Source organism: Poecile atricapillus, chromosome 9 (assembly GCF_030490865.1).
Source record: "Poecile atricapillus isolate bPoeAtr1 chromosome 9, bPoeAtr1.hap1, whole genome shotgun sequence".
NCBI classification, from domain to species: domain Eukaryota; kingdom Metazoa; phylum Chordata; class Aves; order Passeriformes; family Paridae; genus Poecile; species Poecile atricapillus.
The window spans coordinates 16212990-16233594 of record NC_081257.1 but is presented as its reverse complement, the minus strand read 5'-3'; the positions used below and the strand labels follow the sequence as shown (position 1 = coordinate 16233594).

The window sequence follows — 20605 nt, the reverse complement described above, 5'->3', positions numbered from 1 at the left end:
TCTCTCTGATCCCTGCACAAAACCAGCTGAGATGTCACTGGAGCTGCCTCTCCACAAACTTTAACAGATTTTTCCAGAACTAATGTTCTGTTTTAAGGTTTTGAAAGTGCATTAACTTAAGGATTTGTACCTAACACTGCTTGCTTTTACTTTAAGCACCTGTAGAAATGTTTTTGTGAAGAAGAAATGTAATGATCTTATTGAAGAACTTTGAAAGATAATTGAGTTGTCTCCCATAAACTAATGTCTCTTATTCACTCCTGTTGAAAGATCACAAATCTTTCTTTGGTGTGAGCTAGTTCTTATGGAAATTGTAGTAAATAATATATGTGTGCATGGACCAGCTAATGTAGGACTGTACAGTGTTTGGTTTTGAAGAATTGTACACACTTGGCAGTGCAAAGGCAGAGAGGGGGGAGGAGGAGCAGTTAGTATTTCATATCCATGCATTGCAGGAAATAAAAGTTAACAGCTCTAGTAAAATTCATATGCTAGATAACTGTAGAGCTGAAGAGACAGTGAATCCCAGAGGGTTAACTCCTCCTCACCTAAGCAAAGTAAATTATTTGACTTTTTGAAATGTCTTCTGAAATGTAATAAAATCTGAAGGGGGTAAGGATCTTCATCTCATTAATACAGGGTCCCAGCAAATGTCATTTTCTAAGCTGCTTTGGGAAATGGGATTCTTTTCAGATTTCAGCGAATAGTTCACAGTCACAGTGTATTACTTTAGCAGCACATTTCTCTTCCTTACACATTACATGCAGCACAGTTTAAACAGTAGAGTGAGCTTATTTTGGCTTCATTCCTTTATATGAACAGAGAGAATTTTGATTTGCTATATATTTCACTGCTACTGTAGATTCCCTCTCCATCTTAAATGGTAGTTTATTAAGATTAAGTGCTTTCTTATGTAGATGTATTGAAAGGACCTTTGATTTGGTTTAAATTAAATTTGATTCAATTAAAATGTAAGATAGATTGAAGCACATTTGTGAAGAGAAAATGAAAAAGGCTCCATTAAAGAGAACCAAAGCCACAATAGACATGGAATCAGGAGATTGCTATCAGGTAGGCAGGTTGTGAAAACTGGATACCAGAACATTACTTTCAATGAAGAGTCCAACCTCATGGTATCTAGGTGGGTATACAAAGAGCAAATCACATGGCTCATGCCCTAAGAAATTATCCAAAGTGACTAACTGCCTGGGTCAGGTCTTGTTAGCATTCAGCACCACTGCTTGGGCATGAAGAGAGAAAGAAGAAAAGAAACATGAAAGGAGACATTAAAGGAGGGGAATGAGAAAGGAAAAAAAGAAGGATTTGTGAAGGCATTATGAACCCAATCCTTTTTTCTTTGTACTCTCCTCGACCCACATTAAATCCAGGCTCTAGGATGTCCTCTGGACAGGGCAAAAGAGGATTGTGTGTGGCTCATCTGCACTCACATCACTGCTTGAGACCTCGAAAAAGTTTGCCTTGGTACTGAACCTTTGAGTGGTCTTTCACCCTCAGCCAGTCGGGTTTGTGAGTTCAGAGCCACGGTGAGCAGTGGGTTTGGAGCCCAAGCACTTCTGTAAAACACTTGCTCAGTAAAACACGAGTGTCAGGAACCCCAGCCGTGCCAGAGAGGGGTCACAGCCTGGAGAAGGGAGCTGAGCCTCTCCTGGGAGCTGCCCCTGACATCCTGCCTGGTGAGGAAACTTTCCAAACTGGAGACCTCAGCCACTCCTGCAAAGCCACTGATTTTTTCCACACAGACTGTGCCACATTTAAGCAGCTTTTGGTCATTTCCAGCACAGACCGAGTTTAAATCAGAAGCCTTGAAACAGGAACTATTTTATTTTATTGTGAGCAACCAGAGCTGCTTAGCCCTTTGCATAAAGTTTCAAAAAGCTTTCTTTTTATCCTCTTTTTTTTCTTTGCATATGTATGCTTCATTTCAGACCTGGAAATGCGTAAAGGCTTTTGCATTCAGTAGTATTATATATAGATAAGATATTTTACCATTAAGTCGCTGTATGGTTATAAGTCACTATGATCAATGTATAAGAGATGTTGCTTTAGCCATTTCAGTACTAACAGGCCACCAAAGAAACAGTTCATTTTGTCAGTTATGTATAAACTCTCTTCTCATTTACATAATTGAAATTCTTTAAAATGGTTGGATATTTTTTCAGACTGTCAAAGTTAAATATTTAAATTCTCAGCATTGCTTTGAAGATTTTGTTTTTTGCTTTCTGAAGCAGTCACAAATATAAAGTTTAATGTTAAAATATCAATTTTAGAAACAGTCATCTATAAGAATGCCAATTTCAACACTTCGTCTTTATTTAGTGAACTGAATTTAGATCTTTTTCTGTCTGTTTCTTGAGTAATATTACACATCAGATATACTTCACTCTTCATGTTGACCTAGATCTGATATTATTCATGTGTATAAAGTTATTTAAACTTGCAAAAGTTTTTTTCCTCTGTGCTGCTTGGTACCAATCAATGAAGGGCTGTCTCTAACTTGATATTAATATCCTATTTTTAAAAATATGCATTTTAAAAGCAACAGAGTTGGATTTGGACATTGAAAAGGAAAGAAAACAGTAAAATTCAATTTTAGAAAGGAGTCACTAAATTCAGATATATGTCCATAAGCACAGTGTTCTTGGAGTAAGTGTACAGATACATGACTTTCTTAGCAAAACTAACTCATAGTGTGTTTTCTGAGTGCACATTAGAAAGAATAAATAGACTGTGGAAAAATGTATTAGGTATTAAATAGGTTGCTAATATATAATGTGCATTTCTGCTAATTGATGTAGCCAATGTACAGTGTAATAGCTGCAAAGGAGCTGTTGTGGTGCATGCTGTGAAGACATATTAAAACAATACACAATAGTAATTTAAATTCTAATAAGTCCTTTAACATACAGCAGTATTGGATCCAAGAGTATCTCCATGATTTCCCTGCCTCAAAGGGACAAGCTGTATGGTTTCATTTCTACAATATTAGCAGAAAAGAAATTATGAGCCCAACTACTTCTAGTGCATGGACTAAACTATGTGTATACATCAAGTTTTGGTGTCAGGAAACCCGAGTTTGTTTTAGCTTAAAGAAGATTGAATGATCTTTGTGCTTTTAGTGGGAGCATCTAAATAGCAGTTCCTGATAGTACAGTGCTGATAGCTGCTTTAAAGGGTCTTTGCTGATTAAAAAGCAGTTGTGCATGATTCTTTTAAACAACTCTATAACTACTTGCCCGTGTAATCTAATGCACTTCAAACATGTGAGATGTTCATAGTTTTTGACCTCAGCAAATGTAATAGCAATGGATAAAGAGTTTTTCAATTACCAGAGAACAAAGCTTTGTGGCTAAGAGAATACAGTGATACAGTAAGATACAGTATTTGTGGCACAGAAGGAAAAATGGGCACTGAACAAGGAGAAAGGATAATAAAGGTAAAGGATGTTATTTCCCATGTATAATTCTCTGGACAATACTGTATCTTTAAGAACATGATGCCCAGAAGCAGTGATCACAAATTAATCAAATATCACCTGAACTAGGGCTGAAAAGGACTGAGCTAATAAAGTGGAGGGGCAACTAAAAGGAAGGATAGCATGGGAAGTGTTGCTTGTCTACTGGAATACAGCAATAAAGATGAGTGTTTTAAAAATTGCAGTAAGTTCATATCTCACAAAGAAATACTATGATATTTTTGTAGTTCATATATTAAAAAGAAAATAAAATAAAATCTTCCTTTAGGGATTTATACTGTAAAACCAAAGGACTAATGCTTTTATAGTATCACCATAAAGGAAACCTCCTAATCCTTGTCAATGACTGTGTATCCAGTTATTGCATCAGTTCAGAATTTTTTGACAAATTCCCCTTCAGCCAAACTTGTCTTGGAGAAAGATATTCTTGGATGTCTTGAAACAGGCTGTAGAAAAGATGCTCTTTCAGTATGAGATACTGTATAGACCCTTTGAAAGTTCATCTAATGAATTTTGTTTTATACTAAAGAACTGTTGCTACTTAGCTGTCACCTCCCATTTGTCTTGAATGTACCAGTGCAAGACTGAAAGTTCAAAGGTGTGTATCAGAATTTAGAGCAGTGGAAATTGTTGGAGCTCAGTTTAAGGTAAACCTTCTGGCAGGATTTACAAACATGTCCTGGAGCTCACTTTTCACACCCTTTAAATCATTAATAATTAGATATGTTGTCTGGGAAACGTATCTATTATTCTTATTCTTATTCTTATTCTTATTCTTATTCTTATTCTTATTCTATCTATTATTCTTAACTTAAGAATAATTTGTGCAGCAAATGATCTTTGCTGCATTTAACCCCATTTGCTTTTACTGAATGTGAAGAGTTCAGCCTTTAAAAGAATCAGTTTTAAGGAGGCAAAAGATAAATTGTGCTGCAGCCAGTCCAAGGTCACGGTTTCAGTCCTACCCCAAAACTAAACCCTATGTCCATACTTGATTTCCCAGGAAAACTGGCTCACAGCTGCTGGAAACATGTCCTGGTAGTAGCAAACCTAGACAAGAATTTTCTAGCTTGCACAAGCTAATTTTCAAGCTATGATGCTTCAGTTTGGAAGGAAGGGAAAGGGCTTTGCTGGTCTAGGACAGTGCTTGTCTCTCTTGGCCCAAGAGTTTTTCTGCCTTCTGCAGCCCTGCAAGCTGCCAAGCATCACCAGCTCTGCCCCTTTTTAAAAAGAGCTGATATCACACGTGAAGTGCAACAGGCAAGTGCCTTCTACCCAGAGAGCAGCATAATGGATGAGATCACCATGGCAGCAGTGTTACTAAGTGCAAAGCCACTTTTCAATCATTTTCATTATGTACCAGCTCCCCAACTGGATCCTTTTCCCCTAAAGATGGCAACTCTATTGCGGGCTGGCTGCCAGGTACAGGTGTCCCGTTCAGAAGTGCCTCACTGAGGTAGCTTTGAAGCCAATATCAACACTGCCTTGTAAGATCTCTGCCACCAGGCAGGTGCAGGGGTGGCTGTGGACTCGGTTTATGGGACTGGGGACACCTCACAGGACTGATGTGTTGCCTTCCCCTTTCTGCTAACAGGCTTTGGGGTTTTTTTTTCCTTGTCAGTGCCTCTTTTTTTCAGTGAGGCACAGCAGGGAGTAAGCTCATGAGTGAGACACCTTAGGAGCTAGCTACATGAAATGCACTTAGATTCCTCATAAAGTCCTGGAACTGCAATAGGTTTGAGATAATTACACCACTATTATGCTTGATTGCTTAAATATACTTTAAGAATTCATAAACAAGCATAGACTCCTCATGAAATAATAATGAAATAAACATGGCAGATGCAAATTTCCATTTCAAATTTAGATGAGGTGCCTCTGAGTTCAGTTTGTTATTAATTTTACTGAAATACAGCATATGTAATTTGGCTATTTAGATGCAACATTCTTCCCTGTGCCCTCTGGCCTGCTCTGTATACATTGCCTGAATGTTACACTGAACCCTCAGTGTCTCGTGGCACATTTCAGGAAGGTTCTGCTGTGTCTGTATCTGTTACTTTGCTGTTTCTTAGTTATTCTTGAGCATTTTAGAGGCTCGGGCTGCAGACTGATGTAATTGTGCAACCTTGAAGGGCACAGTGGTGGCTGCCCCTTTCCTGGAAGTTCCCAAGGCCAGGATGGATGGGGCTTGGAGCACTTTGGACAGTGGAAGATGTCCCTGTCCATGGCAGGGATTGCAATGAGATAATCTTTAAGGTCCCTTCCAACCCAAACCATCCTGTGATTCCAAGAGGTGTTACCAAATCTGCAGGAAAGTGATGGGTCTCCTTCTACCCATTCCTTCAAAGCCTGGGCCAAAACACAGGGCAAATGGGCTCTTTGTCTCCATCCCTTAGTGTGGCCTTTGCTTGGTAACCAACTTTCTATTTTAGCTCAAATAATGATGGAGCTGTAATAATGAACTCAGCTGTTCCCTGTGTTGTTTAACCTCCTCAACAGGTTCTGTGTCTGTCTGTGCTTCCCAATTTCTTCTGTGGCAGTGAATGCAGTGAGCTGGCACTGGAATTTATTTTTTTTCACTGCTCTCTGGACAGCAGAACTAAGTCTCTTGGGGGCTATAAAAAGAATATAAAATGCCCTGCCTGTTGGTCTAGCAGTGCCAAGCCTTCTGCTGGCTAGGGTGCATCTTTCACCTTCAAATGTCTTTAAGGATAGCACCATTTTGAGCAAAAAGTTGTACAATAACAACACTAGAAGGAAAGCAAGTGCAACACTGATCAAAGAAAGCTCAAATTTAGTGCTTCCATGTGAGTCTTCCTAATATCTGGATTGAAGCAGATAGAAAGAGAAAATGCACTGTTCTTTCTATTTAAAAATGAACAGTACTGTAACTATTCCTTTTTATTTCAAGGAAGGAATAATTACAATGACCTAGTGTTTAAGAGCTCTTGGCAAAATCTGTTTTCTTAAAACAGAAACTGTATTGCCCAAGGAAAATAAAAAGGTTAAGTTTCTCAGAGAAACCCAACAGAAGCATGCCTTTGCTCTGACAAGCTTTCTGCATATTGGTGAGTAGAATAGACAAACCTATTGGTTGAAATTTCCTGTAAAGGACATGGTGATGGGATAAGCAGGTATCCATCACCAGTGAGTTATTTTAGTAACTCAGTGTGCTTTGCCTCTGCCGGAAACACAAGACATGGAGTTCACCCAGGGATGCTTTAGATTTACCAGTGGTTGAGAACAAAAATTACAGGTAATTTTCCTTTCATCTCTTCTTTCCCATTTATATTTCAAGGTCATCATCATCCCCTTAATATCAGGACCCCTCCCTGGAGCAATATGCGAAGATTACTCTTATTTTCTTGGAGGTAATGCTATGAAATTACCTATAGTCTTTGAGTAATTTACAGTCATGTGGATGAAATCATATTTTTCCTAGAGAGATTGCCATCTGCTAGTAGACTACCTTGCTGCCATGTTGCACAAGGTTTACTGAAAACTCTCAACAGATTTTTCAATCTGCTATAAATTTAGTATTTTTAAATGTGTTTTCATGTTGCCTTGATCTGTAGTAGTAAGCTGTGTTTAGTTGTCAAGTATAAGGGCTGACTTCACCCCATGAGGATTGTGAGATATTTAAAAAAGTTATAGTAGTTTAAGAAAGGAGAAAAAAAGACAACTGCTGTATTTTTAAGTAAAATTTGCTAACTTTAGTTTTGCATTTTAATAGAACATTTATATATAGTTTTTTACCCTCACAATCAAAACAAGTTGGTGCCAGTATTCACCTGGCAAGTATTTATGTAGCAATTAGAAACCAATAGGGAAAACTCTCCTCTTGCTAGCCAAAGGAAAAATGTTATTAGATTATAGAAAATATTATCCTCTGTGCAGTACATTTTGCATCTATTTACCTTCAATTTTTTATTTTTTTTTTCATTTTATCCTTTGTGATTTCCTGCACTGATTTCAGGAAAAGTATGTACAATCTCATGAATAAAATGGATCTTCATGTTTAATAATGGTTCTGAGGCTATGTATAGCCCCAGCAGTGTGAAACACCGTTAACAGGAAAGGTTAATGAAGGCACAGAGAAACAAAGATTTTTGCTGATGCCACATTGCTAAGTTTAGGATAGAACAAATAAGTTGAAATAAGATTGCTTCACTTTCTGTCAAATATCTTAATAATGGGATTCTCTCTTTTCTGTGGGGATGTAACATAGAACACTCTGCATTAACATTTTTAGGTATTGACTTTAAGGTCACTGAACATTACATGGTCCATAACTAAAAGCAGTCACTGAGCCTAATACCAATATTTATCATTGGAACAGGACTTGCTTAGAGGAAGAGAAATGTGAAAACCAAGTAACACTGATTTGTTGTCCGTCAGGAACTGGACATCAGCCTCCATTCAAAAAATTCTGCAAAACTTGGGAAGAGGCTCTATTTAGTCACATTTTATTGTGGGCACCAGAGCTGAGTTCTGCTGAGGGAAGGTCATTGCACTTTTTTACTTTCTTATTTTAATATTTGTAATCTATGGCATGGATTGACATTGATAATGTTAATTTTTAGTGTATATATACACACTGTCTGTCTCTTTTGTGCACACACCCACACACTCCCTCCTAGTTTTGTTTTCCATTATCTGCCCAACCTGCCCATTGCAAGAAATTGCTGTGAATGGAAATTGGAGGGATGCTATGTAGAGACTGTCTTGGTGAGCCCAGGCACAAACAGAATGTGCTGGCTTCATTTTAACATCCTGACCCTACAAGTCTGGTGATGGAAGAGCCTTGCTGGCTGAACCAGATGTGCTGGAGAGGGAGCTGAACAAGGTGGTAGCAGCTTCTTGTGCTGTGTTACAGGTTTTTGTGACACTGGGCTTTCCCTGATTCTAATGTAACACACTGGATGGGTGTGCAGGGTTCCTGGCTGGATTTTGCTATGTCTAAGGAAGCTTTGCATTTTTTTATTTATTTGTTTGTTTGTTTATTTTTACAAGCAAACATTAAGGCCCTGTTTCAATTTTCAAGGCACTTTGAAATCTCTGAAAAGGACCAACTGAGAAAGTTCCCTAGCAGTTCAAGTTAAAAGAAGTGAAGATTGTAGTTTCTGTGCCCTTACTACTTTAGATAACTTACTTCAATCGATTTAGGTATTAACAGGCTTTTGCAATACCCTTTCAGATTTTGAATTTCACTTTAGGCTCCTATCAAATTTTAAAAAGTGAATTTACAAATAAAGTTGTGTGATTCCAGGGCATCCTTGGTTCACTTCATGCTGGGCAAGACATCAAAAGAAATTGGTCGGGTTTCCAGCACTGGCACACATTTATATCACTTACCCTATAAGAATGTGATTAAAGTATTAATAATGGGGTTTTGCCCAAAGCATTCTGAATTTCTTAAATTCAGCATATCTTCACAGTGACATATTTGACTTTCTCATCATGTCCTTTATGCAGATTAAGGGTAAATATGTCCTGAATGATTGATCAGATGGAATCTATACTCTTTGAATGTATAATTTTAGCAGTTATTATTTAGCAGCCTCTGCATGTGTGTGTTGATATACATAAAGGTATTTATAGATAGCACACACCTCTGCTTTTCTGTATGCCCTCTTGATGCACACATGGTAGATTCTGTATATATCCTGTCTCACTGGATGCTCTCCAACTTTCTGTCTGGTAGCAGACTGTCAGATTGCTCTTTAAAATATCTGCATGCCACAGAGATTTCATCATTCCCAGCCAAGTGAGGGATTTCACTGCTCAAATGAATACTGAAACTCAGGTCAGGGACTAATTTAAGGTACAGTGTTTTCCAACACACCAAATCTTAGCTTGAGTTTTTCAGCACTTGAGCAGAAATTTCTAAGTCTTTCTGGACCTGACAGGTGTGGAGAAAATTAAATTGTGACATTTCTATGTAAAGAGATTACTTCGAGTCATTTCTTAACAACCAGGCATGCTGAGATGGAAATAGCCACAAAGAGTTTTATTCACAGAGGTTTCTGTTTCTAGAGGAATGGCCCACAACAGCTCTGGATGAACATCAGATCAACCATACCAAAATCAGAGAAAGATTTAGCAGCTGCACTGCTGTAAGATGAAGAATACTGAACAAAGTAAAGCAAATTGATGAATAGCTGGTATGAGTTACTCATTTCAGGAGCTTCTGCCAGACTGTCCAGCTGGCTATGGAGGTGGGGGATTGTGCAAGCCCCTTGTTCCTGAGGTCTTTCCAGCTGCTGGTGCCTCTGTGAACACCCCTGGATGCTGCATGGGGCTCCCCAGGACTGGCCTCTCCGGGGCCCATTTCACAAACACTGTTGAAAACTGTCAAAAGGCCATGTGATGGCAGCAAGAACTTCAAAACCAAAACACCTCTCCCAGATTTTTGCTGCAGTGCACTTTTTAACCAAGAGGTGCAATCCTTTGGATGGAGTCACACAGGCTTAAAACCTTGGGGGTGTTGTTTAATAACACTACTCTCCTCCTTATATGGAAAATGTGATTTTTAAAAACACATACTGTAGAGGTACAGTGGAGTTTTATTTATTTTCATTGAGCTACCAATAAACCCTGTCAGAACAGTCCAAGTTTCTGGTAGTAAGCAAGGCTTAGTGGAGCAGTGCAGTTGTTTGAAGCTTTTTGTGAGAAAGCATCATCCTTTCATCTTTCTTTACTTGCTTCCTGAATCCCTGTAATTTACAATGTGTTTACAGAAGAATTGGGGTTACATGGCCATGGTTGGAAGCTCTGAAAATTAATTGTGCTGAGCAATTTCTGTGTTTGCTTTCCTTTTGAGCCTGTAATACAATGTTCTGCTTGGGTCCTCCGAACTGTAGTTGGCTTTTAAAGCAAATCTGCCACCCCTCTTATCATTGGAACATGTAACTGTACAAAAGAAAGCTGACATAATTAATTTGAGCTTTTTCCCTAGAAGGTGTCAGCTGGCAATCTTTGTTTAAATACTGTGAATGTTATTACATTTAGTCTTTATTTCATTTTTAATCTTAAAATTATGCAGTCCACCTTTGAATCCATTCCCATTGAGAAGTGAAGATAAGGTCTATGTCTTGAGCAGTCAAAGAGTTTTGTAGTCTGCTGTGTGGCTTGTAATGCAGTCCAAGTTCTGTGTCATTATTAACCATCTGGATCATGAATTAGTAAGTCTGAACATAAAGATACATAATATACACTATATGTGTAATTTGTACTTGGTAGATAAAATTCAGCCGACGAAGACAGCACTTGCACCGCTCTATCCTCCTTGCTAACAGTTTTAGGGGGCTATATTATCAATTGTCATAGAAATATCTGACTCTTGCACATGAGATTCATGGCAGCAATGGGGCACATGTTCTCAACAATGGAAATTCAGTATTGCAGGGGTTTTGCAGTGTCATTTTACAGAGGCATGAATTTTCATCCTGTGCCTAGTCCATGTAAGCACAGATTAATTTGACACCGCAGAAGCTGAATGGATAGCCACATTTAGGACTATAATATTCCCTTATAACATATTAATGACAGTTTTATATTTGTGTCAAAAGGAAAATGTACCTCTTATTACCCTTAGTAGTAGAGTATATTTTATTTATTTTATTGGTAAGACAAAGGACACAAGATGTGAATTGTTATTTCAGCCAACTGTCTTTAAAATTACAGAGTGTGAGGGTATAATTTCTATATTCCAAAATGCTGGCTGGATTTCTTAATGATGCCTAAAGGTTGTGGTGCCACTTGGAGCAATTACTGTTATGCCTCTCATTGCTGCCCTTTAGTATGAATAAAGCCAGAGGCCTAACTGCAAAAGTCATAAAAAATACCAATCCATTAAATTGACTATTCTGTTGTAACTACTGGAGATTTAACTGATGTCTTTACTTCTTTGTTGAAAATTGTTGGTTTTCTGTAGTAGCTCAACTTCTTACAATAGGTGATAAAAGCAGAATGCTGAGATAAATTCAGTTATTAAAGAAATATTTACTTAACACTTTAATAAATCAAACCATATTTGAGTATTTCAGATCAAGGCTACTGGGAAAATTAATCCCAAATTATCCTCAAGTTTTTTGAGAAGCTTGAGGTAATTTCATTTATTCTTGAATGAAACTATGTAGAATGTTAATATGGCTGGCAGGAAGACTCCAGTTCCAGGGTGCACAAAAACACAAGACTGTGAAATCAGCTTCATTTTCAGTGGAATGAAAGATCTTTTGAGAGATTTTACAAAATACAAATGCAAGTAATCTGCTGCACTTCAAAGTTACTAAATTCTTAGGGCATTCCTTTGGCATGAACCAGATTCAAACTACTGACAGAAACAGCAAAGGGATTTGAAGCTAGGTTTTCTGCATCCTAAATGGGTGTTCTGGTCTTTCTTTTTTTCTATTTTTTTTTTAATTTCCCTTTATTTTAGTATGTTGACTGCTTAATACATTTGTTCTACACATGTGGCATAGACTATTAAAGGTGTGGTGGTTTCCTGTTGTCTCTTGGTAACAGTCAAACAAGTTTTTCAAAGTGCAGTGTGTTCAGATGAACAGTTTTGCACATCCCTTGAGGTGTTTCTAAGCTGACTTTGTTTAGGAGACTTTAATTGCCACTCTGCCATGTTCCAGCCACGTGTGCCAGTGGCTTTGGTGGGGAGGTACTGGCTCCCTTTAGCTCCTTCAGCCTCCTCACAAAGCTTCTCTGGGATAATTTGTCTTCTGGCATGTCAAGCTTCAATCCATGGAATCAACTGGAGCACTGCCTCTTTGCTCTTTTGGCCTTGAACCTGTGTTTCCAAGCTTTAAGGAAAAGCAGCAGGGATGGGATATTTTGGAAGTTGTCAGGAGGCAAAAATTACCTCTCAGGTCTCGTGCTCACTCTGTAGCTGATCTGTGTTTTTGTGGGGCAGGAGGAACCTTCTGCAGTGGAAGGTGCTGGAAGTTGGGCAGTTCTTCAGTAGGAAGCCAATAATATCAAGTAAGCTGGAGAATATTTATGTATTAGAAATGCTCATTCTTTGTGGTAGCTCAGAAAGGTGATGATACCCTGATGTGAGCTGGGCTTTTTTGTTCCCCTTTCTTTGTGCTACTGCCTTATTCGAGAAGAAATGGCTTCAGAAATGTGTCCCTTGTAAATACATGTTCTAAAATTCTGTCTCTGCTTTGGTCCCTTTCAAAACTGAATGGGAAACAGTTAGTAGAACACTTGATAAAATTTTAGGGTTTCTATTCTAAAAGCTTTCCTTAGGCTGCCTTTTGATTTCTTAAGTGGCACATTCCAGTGGCTGATCATGCTACTAGTTATGCAGTGCATAGCTTGTAACAGAAAAAAAGCTATTATATGTCTGTAAAAGTGCATATGGGCACTACCCTTAGCTGCCATATCCACCTCAGCCATGCCACACCAGTTAATATTGAAATCCTGAACATCATATGATCTGTGAAGAAGCAAAACCAGTAGGTCAGTAAGAAACAGGGCTGGCCCAAGCCATGCTGGCTGAAGTGGGCAGTGTCCAGTTTGCTGGTGCCGAGGGACAGAGCCAGCGTGGCACAGTGTGGCACAGGACAGCACCCCTAAATCAGAGCTGCAACACCACTCTCTGGTATCAGTCAAAGAACTCCATCAAGTTACAGGCTGTACAAACACAAAAGAAGTGATTTAGAGTAGACTGAAAGCTAAGTAAGAATAAGAAGCAAATATGGCAGGAGAACAGGGCACAGAGGTAAGATGTCATTTGGAGAAGATGGCAAATGAATGGCAGAACTCAAATAGACTCAGGCATCCTGACATCCACACTAACATTCTGTCCTCTTCACTGCATTGCTTGTGAAAACATCCTGCCCTGAAAAATGGCAGTAGGAGCATACTGGAGTAACCTGTGTCAAGCTAGATGTTTCATTTTATTTTCATTTATAATTCAGGAAACACATTTTGCAGAAAAATGTCTCAATGGTTATAGTCATTACAAGCAGTGTGTGCTGCAGGAGTCTCCTTCTGGGCAGAGAAATATTGTGCTTGCCCTCTGAATCTTTATTACAGTAAAGAACTAAAGCTATGAATTAAATGTTTGTGATTAAAGATATGTTTAAAACTGGAAGAGGCCAGGTAAATAGAAAAAAATATTTCCTTTGAGCAGGACAGGTGATGCCAGTGCCATCTAAATATTTAGCATTTGTTTTCTGCAATGTTCTTCTGACTGCAGTGACACCTACTGAGATGATAGTGGATTCCTATGTTACAGTATCCTTTTTCCAAATTAATTGCCTATCTGTAATCAGTCAACCATGGCTGCTGTTTGCAAGCAACATCTTCCATACAACTCTGAAAAAGTGAAATAATGCCAATTTATTTCCACTTATTATTTAAGAAACAGAATGATAGTTGAGGCAGAAGTGTCTCTTGCTGTCTTTATGAATAGTCTCCTGAGATTCTAATGTCCAGTGAAATAGAAAGAAACATATAGGAGGAGAGCACCATCATATGCTTTGTGAAAAATGGTGTTTGGTGACTGAGTGCCCTTCTCATGAAGGGAAACTGGAGTGCTGGGTGTCAAGAGGAAAGTTTAAAGCAATAATCCCATGGGCTGAAGAAGGAGCATGACATTGCACAACATGCAAAGGCTCCCCTTTGAGAACAGAGTTTTATTAATAGTCACACAGTGATGTTGTCCCTTGCTACAGGTGACCTTTTCTTTTTAGGAAGATGTTTAGATATTTTGAAGTTTCACATATAGATTAAATAGAAGTTATTACTCGCAGGGATTTTTATTCCTACCAGGAGATAGTCCAGTTTGCTGAGGTTTTTTTCTGCATCAGAATAGAGATGGAGTTTGAAATGGAGCAATTTTTATCTAGTATGTCTAAAATGTGATCTGTTTGGACATGGCTGGATGGTGGAAGAGAATTGCAGCCAGACCAGCTGTAAAATGAGTGTGTGAGAGGGTGCTCCACCTGGGCTCAAACCAGATGGGAAAGGCAGGAGAAGCATTGGGCTGTGTTGTGTTAGAAGCACTGCTAAGAGGAGAAGAAGCAGGCTTGGAATGGGGAGGAAAATCAGTGAGAAACAAAGTCTTGCTGCTGAGGATACAGAAATAATGGAAAGTGACAACATAAGGTGATGAAAATGAATATAGGTACATATGAATATATAATTGCAAAAAGCCTTGTTAATATAGTGGAATTTATTCTCATGGTGCCACTAAAAAGCACACTTAGAATTCAGAACAGTCCTCTTGCCATCAGAGATGAACTGGCTCTGGAACAATTAGACTATGCTTTTGTCTTTAGTATTTACAAGGCTGAATTAAGCTGCAAAATTAATACAGCTAAAATGGTTGCTGGGTCTATACTTTTTGAATTTAATTTTTCTTCTGTCTGGGTGAAAACTGAGAGATTTATTTTGTAAATGCTGGTGTCCCTATATTCATCTCACTTTCATTATTGCCTTTCAAGGCATCTAAGACTGGAAAAGCATCTTTGAGACCACTGCTGAGTCATGTAGGGTTGGTTCCTTTGGATGCATTTTCCTTTCCTGGCTTCAGAGACGTTCTGCATTTACCTCTTCTCCTATGCATTAAACATCCTGCTGGCTCTCTGTAACTTGTGGAATGTTTTCTTACAAAAAGGTCCAGAAATATGATTTTCTGAATATAAACCACTGGTAGAAACATACAAACTTGTGAGGAAATTTGGTTTTATTTCTTGTGACTCACTTGAGCTGTGATATTAAGTGGATTCCTATTTATTATTAAAGTCAAGAATAAAAGAGGGATATGAGACTTTCCCTGGAAAAGATGAAATGTAAGATGAACTGATCCAAACAAACTGAGAATAAGGCTAATATCCTTTCTGTTTCTTATTTAAATTTAAAATAATTCTTGGGAAACAAATTTTGAACTGAACCATTGTATAGCTATTGAGTTAGAGACAGAATTTTGTGCCATTTGTTTTATGCATTGATAATAAATTATTCCCATAAATTTAATGATTTTTAATGTAATACCTACATCCATTTAAAAATATTTTTAATGAAAATGTTTTAGGCATGTTCTGAGTTATGTGCAGCTTTTTAGAGGGGTGTATATATATTTGAGTGTGTATTTTCCTAGACAGTTTAGTTTATTGACAAGATATTCTTTTTCATCAGGCTTTAATATGCTGACACATATGTATCTCTTGCTCCATGCAGCAGCTGAGTTGTTCTATCTAAATGTAAAGAGTTTTCCTGGCTGGAATGCAGTGTGCAGGATGAGCAAAGTCTCTGGGGTCTTGCTCACAATCATAAGCTGACACTGATAGCATTTTGCAGATGGTGCTTGGGTGGACAAAAGAAGTGAACATATACAGATCTAATGAACGTGCTGAATTGGTTTCTGTTCAACATTTCTCACTGGACTACCAGAGAAAGGAAATTAAATCAACTCACGACAGCTATCTTGCACATCTCACCTGGGAAGGTATGCATGAGGTAGGACAGGCACTGCTTAACATTAATCAGTCTCCTGAAGTCATTACATTCATGAGGAAATGTAATTCACATGTGATTACTTTTTAATTTACTCTGTAATCACATTCCAAGTGAACAGGGCAAGCTTAAAATGAAATTTAAAAGTCAAATACTGCTTTGTATTAAGAATTCACAATTTTTATATGCACTTAGGTTAATAAAGATTTTACAATAACCATTTGTGACTATACATATAATTTTTTGATGGAAGCTGGTGCCATACTTTGGATAAAATGTATTTGAATTTAGTCCAAGCATTGTAGTGGACCCTAGGACTTTCAGGATTATGTTTCCTACCAAATTTTCATCTTGTGAAATCTAGCTTTCTTATTTTAATAATAGAGCAAAACAAAACAGATATATCCCAGATTTCAGTTTGCATGAATTAATGCATTTATAATATCTTCTTTGCCTCTGAGGCAAATTATAAATTTGTTATATCCATCATCAGGAAAGGCAGGAAGGATTTCCTAGAAACAGAACTGATTTTATAGAATGACAAATGTGGATGTACAATCGCTTCATGCTTTCTCAAGAATTTCTTACACTTTTGTTTTGGTCCTAATTTCAGTGAATGAATTGTGAAAATCCTGTTTGTCATAAGCCCAGAGCTTTTCATAATAAACCTTCTTGAAATCATCTAAGCTTTTTGTCACTTTTAGCTTTATGCTTATCACTTCCAAAGAATTGTTGTTTGAAGTGGTCAGAAGATAGTTCAGTGTTTCTGCAGCTGAGGATGGTAAGGAAAGGTGAGTACTGGAAGGATGTCTGGGGTAAATTAAAGCCATTTTACCTTGGTTTAATATAAAAGGCAAAGTGAGCTCTTTCATATAACACTGGATTTTTGTTTTGTTGGTGCGAATCCAGCCCTCCCTGTGGGGTGTGAATCCCCCTGTTATGTTTCCCAGAGTGTGCAGAGCACAAAGGTGTGTCCCAGAGAGCCCTGATCCCAATTTCCCTTGCCTGGGATAGGGGCTTGGTCAGCAACAGAGGGAGGACAGAAACATGAATTCCCCACTGTAAACTCATCAAGCTGAGGATGGAGAGCCAGGTGTCACACTGGCTCTCACTGGGCATTTGCTTCTCTGAGTTTTTGGGTCCAGAAAGTTGGGAGGAGCACTCTCCTTTGAGCTGGACTGCCCAATCTGTGGATGAGGAAAGGGCTGGAAGGGTGCTCAGTGCTGGAAAAGGGTTGCAATGATTTTATTCTGGTTTTGTCCCTTAAAGGAATGAGAAAAAACTTTTTTTTTTTTTTTCCTTCACAGTTGGCTCTGTGAAAGTGTTGATTTGATACATATGTTGTAAATGATCTCTTGGCAAAGAAATGCTATGATTAAAAAAGGTAGCAGCCACCTACATACAAAAACATACGGTTTAGGATTTTGGTTCAATTTCTACTGCTTATGGCAGAACACTCCCTGCACTCTATTCTTGCACAGAGGAAAAGGGACACTCTGAATTAAGATGGAGGAATTCCTGTTGCCTCCACCCTTTATCAAGCAAGAAAGAAAAGAATATTCTGCCACTAGAGCTCTGCTTTCTGAGTTCTTTGTCCCAAAAGTCTTGTGCCCTTCGGTTTGCTTGCCAGCATCTTCCAGAGTGAGAAAACAAACAGGGAAACCTCAGCCTGTGGATCTTGGCTGGTTTGGTGCAGTCCTTGTCTTCAGAGCTCTCTGGCTCTCTCAGAATGTCCCTTGCTTCCCTGGGCAGTTTGCATGTCCTGTGTCACTGATGATTGATTTGTGTCCTCTGCCTTCACATGTGCCCCTCGTGAGGAGGAATCAGAGGAATTGGGGATATTGCTTTTCACTGAGACCTTTCAGTGGGAGGGAGACTGATTTGAATCTGAAGTTTGCTCTGCTGTTCTGCTTGTTGCTCACTACTGGTTTAGGGATTTCTGATCCCAGAGGCTGGAATTTATCTGCAGGAAGAAGATCATGCTGCTAACATGTAAAATTTGAACATAGATTTTTATTTTGTGAAGTATTTTTCATCTTTGCCAACATCAGTATAAAACAGATGATTTGGTAGCATTTCTTAGTTGACCAGCAAAAGCCTGGTATTTCATTTTGAAGGCTCATGGTGTAATGTGGTCAAATGTGGCTAAGAAATGCTTTAAACTAAGATCTTCAGTCTCCCAAAATGCAAAATAAACCTCTAAAAATCCTATTAAAAAAGGAGCCCTGAAACCATGGTTGCATGATTCTTCCTGGGCTCTTTAAGTCTTTGACTCCTTCATGTTTAACAACACAAAATGTTGTTAGATGAGCCTTCAGGTCAACTTCTGGGTCTTTGCTCCTTGGGCAGTTTTACCTTCAAAGCAGAGATTGTCAGTTAAATCAGGCTTTGTTGTGTCCCTTGCTGTTTGTGTGACTTATGCTATCACGATGTGTTTCAAGCTTCAATAGTGAAAAACTTCTGTAAAAGGACAAGCAGGGGCTTTATATATTTCTAAGGCAGATAACCTTCATAAATAAGGGCACTGAGCATGCTGTTGCTAAATTACATCTAAAATATGGTGAGATAGTTGGAATTAGGTTTCCCATGTGCTTGATCTGTGCCCAGCTCTTCGTATGGGTTTATGGAGCATGAATAATGAAAGAGACTTTGTACACTAACATCTGGAAAGTCATAAAAGTGTATTTATCACCACCCAAGATAGCAAAACTGAAAAGAGCTGCAGACCTTGTAGGAGTTGCAATAGTAACTGAGGAGGTGACTTTAATTGATAAAGCTCTCCTGAGTATATTCTGAGCTATGTCTCTGGTCAGATTATTAGAATTGTAATTATGATCGAGATAATTATTGTCTTTTATTGTCAATGACTGGGTGAAATGCAGGTCATATTCTGCTAGCCTTGGTCAGGACAGCATCTCAACAGCTGAAGGTGGGTTGGGAAGCATGCCAGAGCTTGTGCTATGGTTGCTTTGCTCATCCTTTCTAGGGAAAGTGGTGGAAATCTTTCAGAAGTGCCAGGTAAGATGTAAGACCTGGAAAAAAAATCCATTTTTCAGGCTTCAACAATAGTCTGTAAGGAGTGGTGGTCAAAATGTAGCTGAAAACCACCTACAGTGGCAAGTTCCCCAGTCCTGAGAGTGCACAAATCACCACAGGAATGAAGAACACCAAGTCTTCATGTCCGATTTTTTGGTGCCAAATTTTGGTCCTCAGACTGACTTCTCAGCCCCACCTGTCCCTGCAATGAGATCCTGCATCTGTAATATTGCAGGGAGATGCAAGAACATTCACCTACTCAATCACCAGGGCTTCCCTGGGCTTCCCCTGGTATTGCCGCGTTAGACACCTGCCATGGGATCTCTCCAGTTCCTACATGTGCACTGCACTTCAAGTGAAATAGGCTTATTCTTTTTTTTAAACAGTTTTCTGGGGAATTGATATCTAGAATTCAGTTTTAAAATATTAACCTGTTATTGCAGGAGACACACAGCAGTTTATATGACCACAGCACCTTTTGTTTTGATGAATTTAAAGCAATCTTTGCTCTCAATGGAGCTGTTGAAATTGTCTTCTCCAAAGCCTCATCACATCAGAGAGGCCAGTGCCAGGATACCATGCTCAGCTCTGGTGCTCACAGGATATTGAAAAGCAGTGAGACTGCAGAAAAGAACAATAACAGGGAATCAAGAAATTAAGAAAATGCCTGCAGGTGTAAGAGAGTAATGTGTATAAAAGAATAAGGCAGAAGGAGACCTCAAGGACCACCATCAGGGGGTGGAATTGTCCCACTGGGCTGGAGGGGTTGCTCATGTCTTAAGCTGTGAGTAACAAAAGCCAAAGTTTGTCCCACAATTAAGAGACAGAAACAACAACCAAATGGTTTCATGCCACTTTAGGCCAAGATACAGAGGCAACTGAATTTGTGTTTTCTCTTTTTTTCACACAAAGAACTCATCTGCTGCTTAAAATGGTCAATGAAAAACATGTTTCTATAGTTAGCATGCACAGCTGTAGGAAAATATTCCTTAGATTTGACATGCTATAAATAAATCATTTGAATTTTTATTCCAGAATAAGATTTTTCTACTGAGATCAGTCTGATTTAATTAAGCAAGTTCCATCACCACACATGTATCCTAACTTAGAAATCATTCAGTATAACTTTAAGGGACAGCTCTGGTTAACCTGGAATAAAAATATGTGGTGTCATAACAGATCATTTGGTTGTTTTTTTTTGCTTTTGTTTTAATTTTAAAAAATCCCCACATTTAATATATTTTGACATTGTGAAGTTATAGGTTTTCTGCTTGATTTTTATTTTTTTCTCCTGTCTAGACAATGGTCTCAGGAAGAAATAATTTAATAGCTCTAGACCTCCTTTTCCTGTTTATTTTAGTAGTACAAAAAATTAGCAGCGTAGCAGATGAACGTGAATATCAGTATTTTCTGCAAGACTTTCACAGTTATTGAAAAAGTTGCTTTCTTGTTTTCTTTAGCCTGTCCAGGCTGCACCAGCCAGGTTTTGCTCTTTCCAGTGAGCTTCAATAACTGCATTTCTTCTGGGAGCAGAAGAGCGCATTCTCTAATAAAACACATCTGGTATCGCTGAAGGATCAGTCATGAGCTGACCTAAAT

General features: G+C 38.5%; 1 protein-coding gene across 6 annotated transcripts in view; it reads left to right on the top strand.

The window, feature by feature from the left end:
* FHIT (fragile histidine triad diadenosine triphosphatase) overlaps positions 1-20605 on the top strand; it is a 540874-nt gene that overhangs the window by 278105 nt on the left and 242164 nt on the right. The window lies entirely within an intron of this gene.